General features: G+C 42.8%; 1 long non-coding RNA gene across 1 annotated transcript in view; it reads right to left on the bottom strand.

Moving 5' to 3' along the window:
- LOC118684610 (uncharacterized) overlaps positions 1 to 19,991 on the bottom strand; it is a 31,840-nt gene that overhangs the window by 10,918 nt on the left and 931 nt on the right. The window lies entirely within an intron of this gene.

Raw genomic sequence — 19,991 nt, forward strand, 5'->3', positions numbered from 1 at the left:
ATTTGTGCTGGAGGAAATGATACAAGTAGGTTTTCACCGTCAATTAATGGCAGTGAAGCCACTTTTCCCTCCTGTGTCACCTTTCCCTCTTTCTGCCATTCACTGGGAGGTGTTGGGAGAGGCTTGCAATCAGTAACTTGAGGTGTCAAGGGCACTTCAACCAATGCTGGAGTTACACAGAGCCCCTGCAAAGCCCCATGTCCTGCCATGCCCATCAGGTGCAGGTGTTTGTGGGCAGGACAAGAATTCTCCTGGCAGCAGCTTCAAAGCAGGAGTTACCAAAGGCTCCTTGGTCCTGGAGGGCACATCCATTAAACAAAGATATTTATGCTTCCTTTTTCTTACACTATACCCAGAATCCAAATCACACAGTTCTATCACTAATAAAACTGATAATATGATTAATATAATATAATATAATATAATATAATATAATAACAGATATAATATAATATAACAGATATAATATAACTAATATAACAGATAAAGAGCTGATACTCTTCTTAAAGCTCTATTTAATTTTCAAGGTATAGTTCATTTTTTTTTAAATTATATTTTCCAAAAACATCTGTAAAGTCCAGTCCTACAATACTTAGCAGAAGAAGGCAGAAGAAGGAAACCTTTTTATTCCTTTTAATGAATCTGGGGGGGCTGACATACATTTCCTGAATGCTTGAAGAGGACAATGATTAATGAGAAAGGGAGGAAAAATAAATCATAAGTCTTGTATTTTATAAATAAATGACAAAGTTTTGAAGAACTTTTCTATTCTTCATTTCAGCAACAAGATTAATTCCCAGCTCCTTCTGGAGGACAGTCCCCCTTGAGCTGAGTGGCGATTCTTTTTCTGCAGGGAAGATGGAACAGAAGGAAGAAGAGGATCAGAGGAGAAAGGAGGAGAGAGCAAAATAGAATCCAGGTTTAATTTCAAAAAAATTTTTGCTAACCTTGGCAAAAAAGGATTGAGAAGGGGCTATCAGTGAATTTCAGTTCTGATCACCTGCTTTAGACATTCCCCTGAATCATTAAAAGCCCTGTGGACACAATATGCCTGACAAAGGGGCCAAAGCAGCTCCTCCCAAGAGTAGTTTGGGGTTGTGGCCAAGGGACATGCCCCAAGACACCAGGGACATGCCCCAGTACAGCAGGGACTGCAGGGACTGCACTGCAGAGGTGTCCCCAAAGCCATCACCCAACCTGCTGCCCCCCCTGCACAGAGCAGCCCTGCAAAGGGGCACAGGGGGGGGCCTGAGGGCTTGGAGCCACCCTGACCCAACAAATGGCACACAGGGGACCCTGTCCAGCTGGGACAGGGACACCCCAGAGCTGACCCTGGGCTGCCACCCCGAGCCCACCACCATCACCTTGGGCTGGCACTGCAGGCACAGAGCTGGGCATAAGGCCAGAGAACCTAATGAAACCAGCCTTACATCCCTCCATGTCACATTACTCCAGCATGTCCAAGCATAAAAGACTGGGAAAACCACTTTGTTTCTGTTTTTAAACTTCAGAGGTTTCCTTGTGAGCAGTTCTCCTTTCTCCCACGCCAGTGCTGCACAAGAGAAATATGGAAGCAGGGCACACGGTGGCACTGGTGAGAAAAGGCTCCTGCTGTGATCTTTGGGGACACCAGACAGCTTTAGATGGGTTATTAGCACCTAAAATACTACAGCCAACATGGATTTCATGTGGAGCTCCCTTCAAGGCTCGTGCAACCACCTTGGAGCTGCAATCAGGCACTCTGCCTAAGCAGAGCTAAGCTGACCTTGACAGGGGAAGTCCCCAAGTGCACAGAGTTTCTGGGACATGTGGCCATGGGCACAGGGGCAGTTGGAAGAAGGTCACTCACAATCCCCTCCAGGAAACTGCTGCTGCCAGGGCAGCTCCACAGCCACCTTTGATGCTGCACGTCCCAACAGGTGCTGCATCTTCAACAACAATTTTATTTTCCATTTCTGAATGGCTCCAGTCACCCTTGTAAGCTGAGACCAGTTTGCTAGTCTGGGTCCTCAGGTTGTGTCTTGGCTTTCTCCCTCATTTTTCAGTGTCTTTTATTCCTTCTTGCAGTTTAAGTGTCCTATATGTAGCAATTTTTATATTGGCCAGCAATGCATCTAACAGCTTCCCTTTTTCTCCACTGTTTCCTTATTTATGCAATGGCCTTTTCCATGGTTGCAAAGTGATTTATAGATCTCTTTTTTTTTTTTTAACTTCCAATATTTTTTAAACAAGATGCAAATTATTGCAAACAGATGCTGCAATACTGAATTTTTGTAGAATCAAAGAATATTCTCAGTTGGAAGGGATCCACAGGGATCATGAAAATTCAACTCCTGGCCTTGCACAGAACAACCCAAGGCTCACAGCGTGTGCCTGAGACTGTTGTCCAAATGCTTCTTCAACTGTGTCAGGCTTGGTGCTGTGAGCACTGCCCTGGGGAGCCTGTTGCAGGGCTCAAGCACCCTCTGGATGAAAAATCTTCTCCTGATATCCATCTAAAACCTTCCCTGACACAGGTTCATGCCATTCCCTCAGGTAATTCATCCTTTACTCCCTTTCTTGAAGAGGAAGCGGGGAGAAAAACACAGGAATAATTTTGCACCTGGAAAACAGGGATGCCCAAGGGATTTTCTAAAGATTTTCCATGCCTCCCTTGAAATTCCTGGTGGCCCCTCTGCTTCTTCCCAAAAGCTCTGTTCTAGTTTGTGGGGTGAAGCCATGCCTGTGACCCAGCCTTACCATGGACACCCTGGCAAGTGCTTGGGCATGACATCAGCCAGAACCAAGGATTTTGTGTTTCTGACATCTCTCCCTGTGCATCCCATTTCCTCTCTTTATTTTGCCTTGTTTTCTCTATTTCTTAGACACAGGTCTAGACTGAAATTGGGAAGAGCTTCATCTACAAAAGTACAGTCACAATATGGAGGAGTCCAGCATGAGATTTAGATCTAGAAAGCTCCAAATATTCTGTCATGTTCAAAAAGAAAATGAAAAAGTGTCTGTATTATAAACACTTTCACAAAGAACAAATAGTAAGCGCAACAATAGTTCAGCTGAACTGAACAAGAACTCAAACAGTAAATATGAAACAAGAACTAATATATAGAAACTAGAACCAGACCAATCTGAATTAGAAACTAGATACACATTTTCAAACTTCAAGTGTGATTAATCACTGTGACTTACTGAAGTCTTTCCAAAAGATAGGCTTGAGTTAGACTCAATGTCTAGGGCTCCTCATAAAAATAACTGGATTAAGTTCTACTTTCACCTGATGATCAGAATATGCCCTCTGGTCCTAAGTGACAATGTCTGCCTTAGTTGAGTCAGATAGAACAGAGCTTTCATCAAGACAACCTCAACATTTCATAGCTATATTAAACCATTGGGGTGTTTGCTTGTCTTTTCTGCCAGCTGCATGTTGACTTTTTTGAGATCTGGGTTCCTATGGCAGGCAGCTGATCTTCTTTCACAAAGCTGCCCAAATTGTGTAGCTGTCCTTAGGGCTATCAATACTGCTCCAAGTCAGAGGAAAAAAGTTTTGGTTAAGATTCTGAACTTCCAGCCCTACGGCATGAAGGAAAATCATGTGACTTTTATATTGCACATTGGTCATTAGGAAAAGTGTTTCCAGTCCATTCTGCAAGCAATCTCCAGCAAAACCGTGTAGCTGCTCAAAACAATTTTGTAAAATCACTGACACAGACATTTCTTTATATTTCATGACATTTTATTGGTCCTGTTACACTGGGACTTACTTCTCTCTACAGTGCCCAGGAGGCAGTTTTCAGTCAGTAATGGCTATTTTCTTGGTCCCATCTACAATTACATGAAATAAAATTCCACTTTTATTTCCCATGTTCTGCAGAAGTAGGGCAGTTTACAACTCATCTGAAGCAAATCTAGTTGCTTAGTTCCACTTTCAGTGTTTAGCAGGAAAATCTTTTCCCTAAAGAAGTCATTATTTTTAGGGACATGTTTATTCTGTTTTTGAGAGGTCAACACATGTCTTTTGTCCTTAAAATATTCTCCAAAGAAAGGGGAATTAGATGACCAGGTATCTCCCAGTGGATAAGAAGTTCTGTTATTATTTCTGAAAAATAAAGGAATGTAAGACTCCATGTTGTGTTCTCAGGTACTGAGATACCTTGACTTTTCCATTGAGCTTAAAAACCTCAAAAACCTGACCATGTTTTAAGGCTTGATACAAGAGGCAGACAGCAGTCATTAGCATTAGCCTTCTGCTAATTACCAGCTTGTGAAGGAATTCAGCAGTGCTCAGTAAAGATAGAGGAGAAATCTCTGGTCCCTCCTACTGTCACACCATTTTGCTGATTTTGGTGGAGCTGCTTTTAATTAATTAAGTGAAAGGAGCCCCTTTTAGGTTCTCACCATAAAATCTCACTTGATTCCTCATAAATAATATCTCTAGAGCTCATTCACAGTAATTAAAAATATATACTGTGCTAATTTAAATGGTTGTAATTTATATGCATTAAAACCTCGATTTAAAGACACATTAAGGGGCAAAATTCTTTGACCATGACACTCTAGTTTGCATCTCATTACAAACTAAAGATTCAGGAGCTGAGATTGCCATGTACTGACAAAGAACAATAAAACTCAATGACATGATTTTCCTATCCTTCTGTGTTGGGAGAAAACCTTTCACTGAAAAAAAAAAAGAAGAAGAAGAAAAAGGAAAAAAAAGGCAGTAATACTATTTTCCATAGATTTGCAAAGAGGTTGTCAAGGCAAGGTTCAGGAGAGCAAATAATCCACCTTAGTGTCCATGATGATGATGATTCAGATGGTCACTACAGTCATTTTTAAAACAAAGGTTCACTTTTCAGGTTTGTGTCAAAAGTCTGAAAGAGAAGGAAATTGCAAACTCCTCAACCAGTCCCATGCCTGGTCCTACATCCCATCAAGCTCCTCCTGTCCTTCCATTGATAATGAGCACAGGATGCCCAACACTTTAAAAGAGGGTACCTGATGTCTTAGAAGAACAACCCTTTTGCAATGTCTCTTGCAAAGCAATCACTTTCCTTAGTCTGAAGGAGCATTTCACAGGTTTTTGCCATTCTGACAGTTCATGAGCAGCCCACAGCATGCAGGAACAAAACCCCTGCATTAAAAATACTGGAGCCAAAGGTGCTATTTCACATATCAAGGGCTGAGGTGGCCAACTGCCTGAATGGCAAAAGCAGCACAAAATTCCATGGAAGATTCTGTGCCTGCTTCTCCCCTAGCATAATTCAGTTTATGATACCAGTTTATTTAACTAAAAGACCTTAACTTGTGCCTTTCATGCTTTCCATGCTCTCAGGTTAAGGATATCTTTTCAGTCTGAATGACCCTGGGATGAGACAAGCAATGCTGAGAAAGAACAGAAGTAGGATTTCAGAGCAAGAATTTGGACAAACACAGGACTCCCGTGCTCTGCCTGAAGCAGAGCAAAATGGCTTTTTTCCTGTACAAAAGCAGAACCCTCAAAGGCAGAAAGCTGCTGAGGACAGAAAACCATTTTTAATGTGTTCAGCAGCTGTAAACAGCATTATCTGCTAAGTTTAATGATTAACTATTTCTTTGCCATTTGTTCAAAGGCAGACAAATGCAGAAACTGGAGGTGCAGCCAGACTGTTCCATCAGAGTGCACTTGACGCAGCCAGGGCTGTAAATGCACTCCACATTAGCTGAGAGTTCATCTCAGGAAGGCCACTAAAAGCAGCAGCCAGCTCTCACAAAACAGAACACAACAAAAGGCCCAACATTATCACAGAACATTCCTGGTGAGGCTCACTCTGAGCTCCTGAGCTTTCAGGCTGCTGCTGCACATTTCCACCCCACAGCCTTTGTTGTCATCCTCCAGCCAGGGGACACCTTGTGCACAGCACCACCTTCACTGGACTGAAATAAAGGCATCCCCCTCCCCAGCACCATCAGTCACTTCTTCATTTCCTGTGCTTTCACCTTGACCTGCCCTCAACCCAGCTGAGTCAGAGCCCCCTCCCTGTTTGCATGGCTTGGATGAGTGTGCTTGGTGTGAGTTTCGCTACCCACAAAGTTATTGGCTTCATGTTTTATAGTGAGATTGAAATTAAACTTTTTCCATGCCAGTAACAGTTCCTGTCAACACAAGGCCATATTATCCATTTCTCTCCTGTGCACCTGCCCTTGGAAACTCTCTGCAGAGCAATTCATGCTGATGATATAACAGGCTTTCCTCCCAACAAGCACAGAACTGAAAGAAATCATTGCATGGTCAATGTAGTGGAGAGGGGAGGTTTGTAAAAGCCAATTATAATTACAGACAGAAACATTTCTATTCAAGATTTTTACCCCTGATGTCAGTCAAGAGTGATGAGATTTGAATAAAGAGGGCTCCATCAGATTAAAATCGCTCAGTGCAGTGAAGGGATGTCTGTGCCAGGTTTTAGGCTGTAGCAGAAGATCCTCCTTCAGCAGCACCCATTTACATCTCTGAGGGCTGAGCCTTCCATCCTCTGCAGCATTTCCCCCACTGGGCAGGGGTCTGCAGGGGAACTGAAACCCCTGAAACAGCCCCTGAAACCAAACAGAAATCTCCAAAGACTGCAGAAACCTGACATTGTGTTTGGCCTGAGCACACTCCCAGACCAAGATGAACTTCCAGTCATTAGGATGAAGTGGAATATAAATTTTAAGGCATGAAGACAAGGCTCCTGTCCTTCCCTAATGCCCAGCTGGTCCCCTCTCCCCTGCCCTGCTCAGCTCAGTGGAACACCAGTCACCAACTCCTCAGGTCCCTTCTGCTGGTGACCATTTTCCTGCAGTGCTGTTCTCTGAACATACGAAAAACCCCCTCAGATCCAGGGATGGGGGTGCTCAACCTAAGCTGTTGAAGTTGACTTATTCTGCAGATGTCACTGGGAACTATTCGTGTGTTTCAGAATTAAGCCCATGATGAAAGGCTTTGCTGGATAAGGGACTGAGCTCCTGGTGTTTTCAGGATGAAGCCTGAAATTTGGCAGATTTTTACTGTTGCAAATAAACAATGGCAACAGCAAGAGGAGGTTTTCAAACTCTTTTTCTGGGAATTGACTTAAAATAGATTTATTCAGCAGGACTGAGAAAGCACTGCATCACTAGCCATTTGGGACAATGCTACTTCACAAACACATATGGGATGATATTGAAATTCCAGTTATTCAACCCTGAAATTTTAGTCCAAAAAGCCAGTACCATTTGGGCTCAGTTAGAATTTTCTTTATTAGTTTTTAATTTCAAAGTTAACTGTCATCATAAAGCAGGAACACAGTTTTGCTGTAGATTTCCCTGGGGATCCTTGCCTTTAGCCAGCCATGCTCAAAAAGAAGAGGGTACAGGACTTTTCCCTGCATGTGTGGGAACAGGCAGGAAGTAGAATTACAAATCACACCTGGGCAATCTTTAGCCCCAGGTCTCCCAAAAGATGCATCAAAAAATGCTGTGAAAGCAACCCACTTACCTTTGAGAAATTGCTGAACTGTTGGTGCACTGTAGATGCAAGCAGGCAGAATTTCTTATGACCTATGGCCCCATTTATATCCCTTTTTCTTTCACCAGTGTCTTTATTTATATTTTGCAGTTATTTGCTTTCTTTGAGGGTGAAGGGATAGCAGTCATTACTTGGTGTCTTTTACACTTGAGATGTTTTCATGGATCCAGGATAATTGCTTCCTTTCAGAGTGCTAAGGTAAAAACTGTGTAACAATTAACGTAAAAGGAGAGGTTTGATTGAGTTTCCAGTGTCACAATATTGTTCTCAATAATATTGACACTGCTGAAGGCCATAATTCATTAATACCAGGGAATTTAATATCAGAGTCAAGGAGCTAGCTTATAGCTATCACACCTCTGCTGGGAAATGGTACTGAAAGGAGCTTTATTGCAGAGGATTTCAGACTTCCAGAGGCAGTGGAAGAGGCAAATGCAGCTACTATCAAAGCTTTGCTGCTGCATAGAAGACAAGTTTGTGCATAAGTACCAGATAGGAGCCATGGGGATGTGGATGCAGTTTCATGTTACCAGGCAGGAAGCATGGCAGTAAGCAATAAATCTCTTTTCCATGCCTCAATCTCCTAGCAGCAGCAATTGAAGGGGCAGTTGATAAAGACTCAAGTTTCTTCCTAGCAGAAATTGATCTTCTAATTATTCAGAATTGTCTTCTCATCAAGAAAATACTGATTAAAGAGGTTGGGAAAAGAGCACAAAAGAGGACATCAATCTGCAGTGATAAGAAACTAAAGGTCAATATGACAAAGTGTAGATGTGCCTCTCCTAAAAATTATAATATGATTGTTCAGCCAACATCATTCCCTCATTTCTGGGTTCTCCCATGGTGTTTCACTGAGCTAGCACAGCCCCATGGATTGAATTTGACAGCTTCCCTGCTCAAGAACATTTGCACCAACCTTCCAGACTTGTAAGCACAGAGGTGTCTATTTTTCAAAAACTTTTTTGCCTCTTTTTGTTCATGAAGGGTCTAGAGTGTGGCATTCAACAAAAACCTTCTAACAGTCTTTTTTTCCTCCTCTGTGATATTTTTATGCTTCTTAATCAAGCAAGAAAAAAAAAAAAACAAAAACAAACCAACATACTTCCAGTAGATCTGAAAGACAAATCATTATTTTAAATTTACAGTGTAAAGTCTGCCTTGAAATGAACATCCAAGGCAATTGCTGTATTTTAAAAGCTCCCCAAGTTGCAGACTTAATATGAAGCAGTTCTCAGCAGAATGTCTTTTACTGCCTTTTCAAATAACAGCCTAACCATAAGTATAGATCTTCTGGATAGTCTCAGTGTAAAAGATCAATTGCAGAACAGGCAGCTTGATGCTTGCAATCTGTCTTTTAGTAAACATTTCTCTTTCTCCTCCTCAGCTGGAAAATTCCTGCTGGGTTCTGAACAGTGGAGACCTTGAGGAGCTCTCATTTACCATTATAACAGATGTAACTTTTTCCTTTTTTCTTTTTTTTTTTTTTGTTTCCACTGATAAGGATGTTCTAGCAAAATCATCCCTAGCCTTTCTTCCTAAATGCATTCCTCAGCCAGCTTACAAAAGTTACTTGAGTTCCAAAGGTCAATATTGCTACAAAAAGAGCATGGAAATGTAACACCCCTTTTAGTGGTGATTGGAAAGGAAAGAAATGCTGTGTGTGACTGAGGTCTGTATCTTACCCAGCTTAAAATACCTGCTGATGTTTTGGAGCACTTTAGCCATTCAATTCAGTTCAGTGGTACTGCAGACATGACTTTATATAAAACCCTTCAGACTCCACCTTACAGGCAGTGCAGCTTTTTCTCTCAATTCTGCCTATTGGAAGACTGTTTAGAAATTTGATTTTAAATAGCTGAGAATATTCTCAAATATTCTCTCAGTGCATTCATAGGCAATACATACTCATTTGCTTTTGAGACAATGTTATTCTTTAGCTTAAACATATCTTTTCTTTCCCTAACCTTCATCCCTCTGATTCATGGATTCCTCAGTCCAATGAAATCCAGCATTATTTAAATATGATGTAGCCTAGAAGAAGAATCCTAAGGTCAGGCAGCCCCTGGGATTCATAACTCCTACAGCTGCCAAATTAGGAACTTCTGGGCTACATCTCTATCAGCTATACACCTCCTGTGTGTGTGTATGTGAGAGACCTGGGCATACACACTGTGAGCTCATCATTATTCAACACCCAACTGATAAAACCCAGGCACTCATCTCCTCGATCATTTCCAGCTGATTTATAGATTTATTTTGTTGTTAGGCTGAATCCCATGACACAGGTTACCACAGGCTGCAGTTAAGGTGATGAATTATATTCTCTTGTATTGCAACAGCCCCTTTAAAACTTCAGCACTTGATCAGAGATGGGAGAATTTGCTCCATGGCATCAATACACAACAGTACCACTGAGTAGTGCAGTGCACAATCCTCTTCAGGGCCAGAATTGCACAGCTCCAGAGACACTCCATACTTGCCAAATGCACTCACTCAGTCCAGAGCAAAATGAATGTTCTGCAATCACAAACCAGAGCAAATTGTGACTGGGTTACCGTGAGTCCCACCCTTCTAAAGTATCATCAGAATAACCAGAATGAATAATGAGCTAAGTCAAGAAAGCCAAATTTTAGGAAGACTAAACTCTGACAAATGTAATATTTCCTTACTTGAGGGTAAGCATGATACAGGTGTGATGATCCCACAGGTGCACCCTGCAAAGTCCAGCCAGCTGCTTCATCCCACTGCAAAGACCCTGCTCTGGCAGGAGTTCTCACCAGCTCAAACAAAACATCTCCAAGACCCAGCAAAAGTCCTCAGGTGATGCTGAGAGGTCTTTCCTTCTGCTGGAAAATACTAAAAAAAATCTAGGATCCTCCCAAGATTGTTCCATTCTCCTGGATAGAGAAGTGTCTAAGATGTGACAATTGTCTTTTAGTACAGAGAGATACATTTAATGGTCATTTCCCCCCCCCCCCCCCTATTTAAATTCCCAACAGTATTTGGATCATTTTTACTCATGAGGAATGAAGCAGACCCAGGAAATTTCCTCTAGAAAAGTGAACATTCCTTTTCTAATAATATTTCATACTGGAGAAGGATCTCACTCACTTAGTCCATACCAGTTCTCTAAAGCAAAAAAGCTCTGAAAGTAGAGCACTGAAATCACATAAAATTGAAATAAATAACAACCTGTGATTTCTTGCCCGAGATTGTTCTGCTGCTTTTCCCAGCCCAGCCCACAAAAAAGCAGCTATTTGATTTCTGTGTTATACACTGCCTGTTGTTTGTCAGCAGGAAAAATTCAGAGTATTAAAAATGCTTACTGCTTTGAGAGCAATAATAAAATGTGTGCTTGCCTTCAGATTAGCTATCACTGTTTTTTCCTGCAGAGAATGAGAGAAATATAGAGGTGAAATTCCATGTTGTTATGTATAAAATAGTCTTTGAAGAAGTGCCTGGGGAGTTATATTGTATGGATATTAATGTGTCTTATGCAGCTAAATCCCTGCTCACTACTTTTAAAACATAGAAGATATGAAATCTAGAATCTTGATCATAAAACACAAATCAAATCAACACAGTCAACTTCAGAGAGCCTGAATATATTTCACTTCATTAGAAAATAGTAAGCCACACCGGCATTTGAACAGAAATGAAGCCTGCTTGCTAGAACACGTTTTTTTCACAGCATTTTCCCCTTATATCATTATCAGCATGACAAGGTCTCCCCAGTACCATGGTTCTCACACCAGCAGGATTCTCTTTTATTTCCTTCAGGGATGGTGGGAAGCTGGCCATGATTTTTTTGCATCTCCAATGGAGCTGTGATAATGCATCAAAATAAAAGCTGTTCTATTCTGGAATATTTCTCAGCCTAGGGAGAGAAACAGGACCAAGGTCTGAAGGGTGAGTAAGGCAACTGGAAGAGAAATTATTGGACTGAGGAGATGCAATGTGTCAGCTCTTAACTGGTGAGAAATCCATGTTTTCCAAGCCTGACTCAGGTGGCCTGGCTGTTAGACCAGGAGTCAGGAGCTGTGGGTGGCCCATGGGCTGGACCTGACATGGAGTCACTGTAAAATGGGAATGGCTCCATCCTGAGACACAGCCAAGAGTCCCAGGGAAGGCAGCACCCCCTGCCCCAGGTGGGACACGACACGACTGCCCCGAGGCAGCTCAATTCCCTGTGGGACAAACCCCCTATCTCCCAAACCTCTGTCAGCCCACTGAATTTCTGATCAAAAAAATTAAAATAATACACTTTGGCAAGTGCTGCTTGAAAACTTTCTGCCCTAGACTATATAGAATATTAATCCCGATGTTTCGGGGTGTGTCCTGCCTGGCTTAGTCTGGCCCTCGCTGCTGGACCAAAGGCGGCAGCTGTGGCGTTTTTCACCCCAGAGATGCCTTTGGCCAGCTGGATGCTGCAGCTGGGCGCTCGGAACAAATCCAGGCAAAATAGGAACTCAGTTTACCTCTGGTGGAAAAGGTTCAGACGGTGAAGAGAAAAGAGCGGGTTCTATCGTAGAGTCTTAATCCAGAGTTTTATTTCAGGGTGGTAGACCTCTGAATGTTGTAACAGCTCCCAATAGAACTCAGGGCCGCATGGTCTCGTGTCCTTTTAAGCCCGGGGACAGGGGGAGGGAAGGGACAGGTGAGGGCCAACCAGGTGTGAGGAGGGGAAGGCTCAAGGGATAAAGACACTTGGACAGGCCAATGAGCCCGGACCTGAGGGGCATCTTTTGAACTTCTGCCAACCACAGCATGCCCTTGCTGGAATGTTAAGATTGATGGACAGCTCTCAGCAGGAGGGCAAAAGGGGGAGGGGGAAGGTCGGCACACCTGAGAGGTTGGGATAGGTGAAACGAGAAATCACACTGCAACACTAGACCATGCTTAACTCCAAGTCAACACTCCTGAAGGGCCAGCAAGGGGACTGCACAGCCAGAAGGAAACCTGAGAGGATTCAGAGCTTCTAAAGTCTGTGCTCCTTTCTATTCTCCACCCCTGCACTTCTCCCAGATGCAGAGCTACAGAGGTGATCTCCCAGGCACAGAGTTTCCAGTATTTAGTTCACTTCTGAAGTGTCCACTCTCAGGCACCTGTCGTCCCACCGCTCCTTTGTGTCCACCTCATTCCTTATCTAAGCAATTTCTGCCCTGAAGCACACCGTGCAGTTTGGTTTCAAGATCATTTCTTCACTGTGCATTTTTATTTTTGAAGTTTCCACTGATGCATTTTTACTAGATAAGTGCTTGTTAAATGCTAAATCAATACCCCAGTTCTCTAAAACCAAAGTGAGAGCACTGGCCACACTACACCTACAATGCATTAAAGCCACTGTAACAAGTTTAATCACTTTGCATCACTTTAACTGCTCCTTTGTGAAATGACTGCAGAACCCTGCCAAACAGCTTCATTTCATTTTCCCCCAGTGCCCAGGTGAATATGGGCAGTGGTATCTCTAAAAATAGGAAAATGGGAGGCTGAAGTTCAGTTTCAGGCTAAGACCAGAGATGAAAATTACTACAGTCCTGAGTGTTTTCCCTGGCACATTTTTGCATGCTCAGCGGCACAGCAATTGTCTTTCTTTCATAAGATGCACAAAGAATGTTTTGGTATTACATATGAAACACTTTAAATATGTTTATGTGACCATAAATAACAGGAAATCTTAATCTGAAAAGGTCCTTTAAAACCCTCTACATAGCAAACTGGAATTCTACTTTTTTTTTAAGCTTGATATATTTCCCTATTGCTTACTGCACTTGAAGCAAGAATGGACAGCTGTAAAAGGGAGCCCTCCCCACCACAACATTCTCCTCACTTTCTGCTTCCTAGCAGGAGCTTAAAATTTGTTTTAAGGATGCTCTCCTTGTATGTGCCTGATCCCTGCACAGGAGGCAAAGCAAAGTCTTCAGCCATACACTTCCACTCCACACATCCTCGAGAACAAACCAAGTCGTGTGAAGTTGCTTGGTCACAAGTGGAACCTGTTTATGAAAAGCTTACCAGGGTAAATGACCTTAGAGGAACATCAGCCAGCACCTACCTGAAAGGAACAGTCAGGACAGATCCAGGGCAGGAGGGACATTTTAACCTGTTTGGTGGTAACTGACAGGTGTAATCAGCACACAATTGCTCTCTGAAACTTCTCACCCTAGAAAGCAAATCTAACGGGCCAAAGAGGTTGCCAATATTTTCTTCAGAGCTGTGATCAAATGCTGCCTGTCCTGAACTCCTGTAAAGCCTCAGCCTGATGGAGTGAGTGTCAGCTGAGCTGATTTCATTTTGGTGCTGCTGGCTGGAGAGATTTGCAGGAGCTGCAGCCACAGGCTCAGTCAAATACACACAGTACATCTTCAAATGGCATGAGAAAGGTGTTTGCCATTTCACAACTTTGATTCATAAATTCCTCACACTGTCCTTGGATTTTATCAACAGGATAAAGTAGGCTTTCCTGTCTTGAAACTCTGTTTCTTGAAACTCCAGGGGCCCCATTTCCAGCCCCACATTCCTGTGCTTTCCTTTGAGTGCAGAGGGAGGGTGGGCAGAGTGACCTCTGCCATGCTCACCAGCCCAGCTGGGTTAAACGCTCACCTGTCAATGCAGGCAGGGATGTGAAATGTAAGGAGGCCCCATCCCCATGCCCAGGGATTGTTTCCTCAGTGGCATCACGAGATTCAGGGCTGCCAGCTCCCAGACAGACATTCCTCCTCCACTTTTCACCACGCTCTGCTGCAGCAAGGCAAGTGCTTCTGGGAGCAGGCTGGAGACTGGATCCCAGCTGAAAGTAGCCCTTCAAAAATAGCAATTTTTAAACTGAATCATTTTCCAAATCACACTCTAAAATTACTTCCCTTCCTGGCAAGCTCCCTGCAGCTCATTGGTACACAGGCAAGCATGGACTTGGAGGATGCAGATTTCTCAGGAGCTGCACCAATCCCATTCTGCATGTTTCTGCATCCATCCATCCATGCATCTGTCTGTCATCCCTCCCCTCTGCACTGTGAAGCTCAACCACAGAATACAGGGGCCACATCTCTAACCTTAACAGAGATTTACAAAGAGCTCTTCCTCTTTCCTCCAAATTCTTGTCAAGAGAAATGGCAGGTGACAGAACTGCCTAAGTGGCCTTTCAGTCCTTTCAAAAACTGAGCTGTTCACTTGGAGGGCTGGAGGATGCTGACCTCTCCTGAAAGGACAGGGCCCTGATTAGGCTGAACAAGGTGAGATCCAAAGAAAAACTGGTTTGTTGCCTAATGGTCTACATGAATTCAACACTGGGTTGTGCATTCAGAAATTATCCTTTGCAGGGACTTAGAAATATTACAGAGCTGCATCTTCCTGAGTAGTAGAATAGCAGCTTTCCATTATTAAAATGCATTAAAAATCCCTTGCATACCAAGCCACTGACTGAGATTTCTCTGTGCAAAGCAATAATAGAAAACAAAGTAGCAAAACTAATGCATGAACAGCATAAGCCAGCAGAGTGGAAGGTTTTCCCATAAAATGTGAGATTTTATACCAAAAATTGTGAGCAAGGTAAGCCATGTGAACACAGAGCTACCTGCACAAGATGCAGGGTGCCTCCAGCTTCCATTGGCAGCACAGGGAAGTGAGAACACATTAATTAATTAATTAGTTAACATGCTCAGGATGCTTGGAGCACTAGACAGAATCAGGCCTTCTGAAATTGGCTACTCATCAGATTTAAACTGAACGTAATTGGCAGCACTAATTAGATCATTCTCAGTGAGAGCAGTGAAAGTGAGAGAGTAGTGGTTAGATCACTGAGCCTCAGGAAAAATAAAAACAAAAGGCCATTGCATATTCATAAATTAGCAGGAAGAATGAAGGAATCTCTGATTTAGACAGCAATTGCTGCCTGTTTCTCTTAAACTTGTGGAAATATTCTCCCAGTAAAACCATGTCTCTGGTTAACAACAATTTCCCTACAGCTTAGCATCCCCTAACAGTTCGACCCAGCAAACCAAACCCTGCACTGGCTGACTCCTACACCTCACCCTGCTTGATTTTCAGTTTGGGAGGTCAAGAAATGGTTCCCAAAGGATTCTCAAGTTTATCTCATCAGCTTCTTTGGCTCTGCTCCCATGAAAGCCAGAGTGCTACTGGCAGAGCAATGGGGGCTTACAGAGCCCAGCTACCTGGAAACAGTTCCATGCCAAGACTCCACATGGACCACCTGCTAATCAACACATAAAATGTCTTAGTTTTCAACCAAACTGTCTGCAACAGGCAACTCATGGCTTCAAGGGCAGTTATAAGCCTGGCTGTTTTCTCTCTCCCCTGCCCAAAAGTTCATCCTGATACAGAGAGAAGACATGAGAACACAATAGGCTATTATGGTCACGGGACTGGTCTTCTGTTTCAAAACCTAAAAAGCGCCTGGGGAGAGTGAGGAGACCCTAGTTACATCTGAGGCTCCATGGAAACACACATGCATGCCCAAATACTTTGTACTTAGTATACTTTTCACTGTCTCAATCTGTCATCTCACTAAGTCAGGTACTGGGAAGAGCCCTCTATCCTAAAGTATCCAGATTTCTGACTTAAAAATTTGGCATATTCATTTCTGTTATTGTGACTGAAACCCTTGCTCACAATGCTACCAAGGCTCTGATTGCATAGACTACCAATTACCTCATCCATTTTTTTTACAAGGTAATACCCAAGAGACTGTTCCCTGATAGGAGGTAAAGGTGAAGAAGAGCACCATCTCATTGCCTGTGCAGCTTGTCAAGCACCCAGGCTCACCATTAGGCCACTCACTGAAAAATAATTTCCTTGGTACATGTTACAGACAAAAACTAATTCATACAGCCCATATTGGGCTGTATGGAGATTGACACAAAACCATCTGCACATTAACTCCAGCTGCAGGAGCAGTGACAAATCCATTTGCCTTTGAACACTGTTGAGGTAGAAAATATGTCCAGATACAGCAAACAAGCTGAACATTTCAGGTCAGGGACTGCATGGCATGTTTACCTCCAGATTGTACGGTACACTTCCAAATAACTACTTCGATATCGTGGTAAAAAGCTCCTGAATGAGGTACTTGATATTTTTTCTTGGCAAATATTTGCTACAGAGTCAGTGGGGACGTATATGAGTGAAGCTTGTACTGGAACCAAGAACACAAATGTGGAGGTCTTGCTATCCCTGAAGTCAAAAGAAGTGGTCTTGCTAATTTGCTTGTGAGTTACACAGTCAAACCATGGCTGGAAATTTAGAGGATTTTACCCATTAAAAAATAATAAAAAGAACTATTCCCTTGAAAGGAATAACAGTAACTGGTCTTTCTCAGGTTTAAAATGCCGTTTTAAACTTTATTCTTTAATAAAGGGATGTGATGTTTAGCAGTACAACCTATTTGCAGACAATGCTTTAATTAAACATTTAATGAGCCCATCTCGTTTCTTTGCACAAGCTTAACTTCACACAGCCAATATAATAATGTAAATACCACATTTTGGTTATTAAAATAATTGCTTTCACAAACACTGACCTCCTGACAGACCAAATGGCTGGTGCCATGCACAAAATACTCCCACAGCTCAGGGACCTAATTTTAGCATAAAGCCCAATTTACAGCTGACCATCAGATTTTTAAAAAATTCTAGGCAAACAGTTTTAAAGACAGTGATGTTTTCACCAAATCCCTCAAAATTTCATTCAATTATTCAAGAAAATTTAGAAAAACATCCTTCATTTAACTATATAACAGCCTTTAAAAATGTTACCCAAGTAGGGGTGCAGCAGCAGCTTCAGGATATTTCCTCCAACTCTCATATCTGGATCAGAGCAACCAAAACCATGACCTTCCTTTAAGTCACAGCTCTGGAAGATTTTTTTATCTAGTTAATGGAGTTTTCCCAGGAGCCAGTTACTTTGGAAAGGACCAAACATTTTCAGTGGGACTTTAATGAAAAAAAAAAAAAAACAAACCAACATTTTCCCCCTAGCTTTATAGCCAAAAAAAACTTTAAGTATTTCTGCAAAATGGTGACAAATTTTCAAGACTCCAAGTAAAAAAATCTTAGCGAAATGAGTTGTCAAAACATTTTGAAAAATCTGTCAACAGCTCGAATTCTTAGAAACCATGATTCGGTGATGCTGGAAATACAATCTTGTCCATGCTGAAGCAGCTAAACCACATCCCTTGCTGCTTCAGCTGAGCTTTTTTCCTCATGGAAAGTTACTGGTAGGCTTTCATATCCATGAGGTGATTCCTCAAGCTAATCAGCATCCCACCAGCATCATCCTTTCCCTGGCAGGACATCTCCAGAGAGGCCAACTCAGACTCCAGAGGCAGTCAGCTTCTGCTGCTTGGAAACTGTCCCGTCACCCAAGGAAATGGCCAATTTTCCACTCCCCACCTAGGGGGAACCATCCCCCAGGAGGGCACAATGCATGGCATGGTGACAGGTACGAGTTACACAAACTTTGCTAACTGGCTTCTCACTAAAAACATCAGGGGCCTCTGACAGTAGGTGAAATTGCTGAGGACTCCAGAGAACTGAACCCTCATTTAATAAGGTTCCCAACAGGAAAGTGAAAAAAAGCAACAAAACCAAACAAACAAACAAAACAAAACCAAAAACCAAACCAAACAAACAAAATGCCTAAACAAAAGCAAAAACTCCCCCTGCAAACACAAAAACACCAGGAATCTAGTGATATCCATCTGCAGCAACAAAATTCCTGCAAATTCAGGTAAATGAGCTTAGTTTTACATCATCTGACACAGTGGATTGCATGTAATCATTCCTGGATTACCACAGTGGAAATTATTTCCAGCTATGGTCATTGGCACTAAATGGCCCATTTCTGACCTTTTAAGCCCTTGACCATCCATAGGAGGCTTTCCACTCATGCCAATGGTCTTTTGATCAGTTCTGATATAATTTCCCACTGTTTTTCTGTTTCTTGTGTCCTTGAGGTCTGCTATTGCTTTCCCCAGCTATTGGGTTTGTGATTTATTGGTTTAATTTTTTTTTATTCAGTTTTAGTATTTTTAATGGGACACAACTGACACTTTGAAATAGGAGACACTTTTTTTCTTAAGGGTTGCATGTGGTATTGGTCACCTTGAGCACAAAAGGAGATTGGAAATCTTCTTTGATACTTCTAGACACTTTCACCTCTACTGAACAAAATGCTTTAGCACAACAGCAACAGCAAAACCCCAAAGTTTAGAGATGTTAGTGGCTATCAAAACATGATACTTTGATTAGACATGTTCCTAGGAAGCATAGGTGTCAACCCAAGCAGTTTTTTTCACCTGACAAGTATGAACAGTGTGTTAGAAAGGGAGGAAGTTCTCCTGCTCTGGATGTGGTGGCCAAGAGATAACTGCCAATAACATGAAATCTCATGGCAAAGCAAAATCTCTCAGATCCAAAATAAGAATTAGATGTGTGAAGCTATGGAGATGTTCTAGTGATGGCAAATAGCCCTTTGCTAAAAGACATCATGTAGCTACCAAGAGGCAGCAAATATTTTCCTGTAGATGAAAAAAAAAAGAAAAAAAGAAAAGAAAAAATAGAACCTAGGCTAAAAAAACCCATAAACCAGGGCACAAGCTCCCATCCCAGTGAGACTGACACTGGCAACTGTAAATTGTGGGGAGCATTTCCTCCTCCAAGCCCAGATCTTTCCTACACGTGTTATCAACCCCTACACATATGTTTGCAGGACTGGCATCACTCCCATCCTCTTTGCCATACTTTATCAGTGAGAATTCTCATTTTATTTAAAAAATACGAATGTAATTATTTACTTCAAGTCTCCCAGGAAAGGACTGCAGTTTTTACTGCAGCATAACAGATAAGAAAGGCTACAGTGTTTGTTCCAAGGCAAACAGCAAAGACAGAATCCAACATCTTAGGAGGAGAAAAATCACTTTTCAGACACCAGCTAAGATTAAATGGGCATTTGGCACTGAACCCGAAATGTATCATTTTCTTGGGTCTACCTCTGAGGAGTCAGATCAGAAACAACCATTCCTTCATCCAGAAATGGCTGAAATTAAGTAATTAGCGCTCCACCGACCACCACCAACTCCCTCAAAAACACCCTCTCGGCACCGGGCGTAGAGGAAAGCTTTTGAAGCCAAACCACCCCCGCAGCGGCCGCGGCGCATCCCACACATGGCGAGGGACCAGCGCGCCCCCGGGCCCGGCCGGTGCCGCGGTGGGAGCGGAAAACTGGGGAAAAGAGGGAAGGGAAGGGAAGGGAAGGGAAGGGAAGGGAAGGGAAGGGAAGGGAAGGGAAGGGAAGGGAAGGGAAGGGAAGGGAAGGGAAGGGAAGGGAAGGGAAGGGAAGGGAAGGGAAGGGAAGGGAAGGGAAGGGAAGGGAAGGGAAGGGAAGGGAAGGGAAGGGAAGGGAAGGGAAGGGAAGGGAAGGGAAGGGAAGGGAAGGGAAGGGCAAGGCAGGGCGGCTC

This window comes from Molothrus ater, chromosome 3 (genome assembly GCF_012460135.2).
Source record: "Molothrus ater isolate BHLD 08-10-18 breed brown headed cowbird chromosome 3, BPBGC_Mater_1.1, whole genome shotgun sequence".
Taxonomy (NCBI): domain Eukaryota; kingdom Metazoa; phylum Chordata; class Aves; order Passeriformes; family Icteridae; genus Molothrus; species Molothrus ater.